Genomic DNA, 983 nt, shown 5'->3' on the forward strand with positions numbered 1-983 from the left:
GGTTAAACTCCTTGGAGGACTCGACCGAGAAACCGGACAACCAGAAGCCTGCTGACTCAGCGTCACCAGCCGCTCCTCCGGCTAACTCTCCTCCTCCATCTCCCGAGAAGGACATTCCTTCTCGTCCTCCGTCTGCATCCTCCGACCTCACCTACCGAATTTTCCCAGATACACCTGCGCGAACTCCCTCACCGACATTTTTCTTTTCGTCAGTCTCCTATTCTCCAGTACCTCTTTCCCCAGAGGAGCCTCGCGCTCCCTCCCCCGCAACCTCCATTGAGACCATAGACTTGGAGAGGGACTTACGCCCTTCTTCTCCTGTAAGTTCCACGGGAAGCGTCGAGTTTCTCGAGGAAATCCCCCCTCCTCGTCCCCGCTTGTACTATCCCTACGGGGAACACGACTCGCTAGAGTCGATTATCCGTCAATTTCCTCAACTATATTCCCTGCTGAAACCCGGAACCTACACCATAGGTCCGGATGATTTTTGCCTAGAGGAAATCCGTACCACGGTCAGTTTCCTAGATTCCACCGACAATATTCCGGTCTATTTGTACCGCTCCCCCTTCCCCTATTTGGTACCCGTACTTTTCTTTTACAATTTCTTCCCCCCTTCTATCGCAAGGCTGGAGGAGTTTGTAGAGGAATAAATATAATAGTAAAGTATGCATTTGTATAAATAAGGAACGATTAAGTTGCGAAAATGTTAAACTAACATTATCAGAAAATGTTAATGATATTTTAGACTTGCTCTCATGTTCGCGCCCCGTTTCATTATTTTAATATGTAAGAACAAATAAACACACACACACATATATATATATATGTATATAATATTAATATAATTATTAGTATCCTATACCTCCATAGCGCTAGATCTTTTGATTTAATAATAATTGAAATGTTAAACGTAGTAACCCTCTCTTGTGCACGTATATATGAGCATTGTAAACATAGTTAGATCGGAAGAGCACACGTCTGAA

The sequence above is a fragment of the Wasmannia auropunctata genome, unplaced genomic scaffold (assembly GCF_000956235.1).
Source record: "Wasmannia auropunctata unplaced genomic scaffold, wasmannia.A_1.0 LD336103.1, whole genome shotgun sequence".
Lineage (NCBI taxonomy): Eukaryota > Metazoa > Arthropoda > Insecta > Hymenoptera > Formicidae > Wasmannia > Wasmannia auropunctata.